This window comes from Brassica oleracea, unplaced genomic scaffold, assembly GCF_000695525.1.
Source record: "Brassica oleracea var. oleracea cultivar TO1000 unplaced genomic scaffold, BOL UnpScaffold26472, whole genome shotgun sequence".
Classification (NCBI taxonomy): domain Eukaryota; kingdom Viridiplantae; phylum Streptophyta; class Magnoliopsida; order Brassicales; family Brassicaceae; genus Brassica; species Brassica oleracea.
In genome coordinates, this window is record NW_013642978.1 from 1 (window position 1) to 258 (window position 258).

General features: G+C 41.5%; 1 long non-coding RNA gene across 1 annotated transcript; it reads right to left on the reverse strand.

The window, feature by feature from the left end:
• Window positions 1-73: 73 nt before the first annotated feature.
• On the reverse strand, window positions 74-258 carry LOC106322422. Its single transcript, XR_001266415.1, has 2 exons — window positions 195-258; window positions 74-125 (listed from the first exon to the last, which is right to left on the reverse strand). It is a non-coding gene; the product is annotated as an uncharacterized LOC106322422 (long non-coding RNA).

The window sequence follows — 258 nt, forward strand, 5'->3', positions numbered from 1 at the left end:
CCGAAAACGCTGAGGATAAAGCATATCATAATCACCCGATATCATCATTATGTAATTCGGAGGATATGGTTTTTTAAGCTCATCATCAGACCATTCGTCCAGAAATTCATATAAGTCGGGCACACCTAAGAGTAGAGTAGAGAAGAAGGCCAGATCAGATCAGATCATGAGAAGAAGGATTGATTTTAGCGTACCGAAGGGGGCGTGAGTAAGAATGATTCCAGAGGAAGAGATGTTTTGCAAGAGGTCACTAGAGAT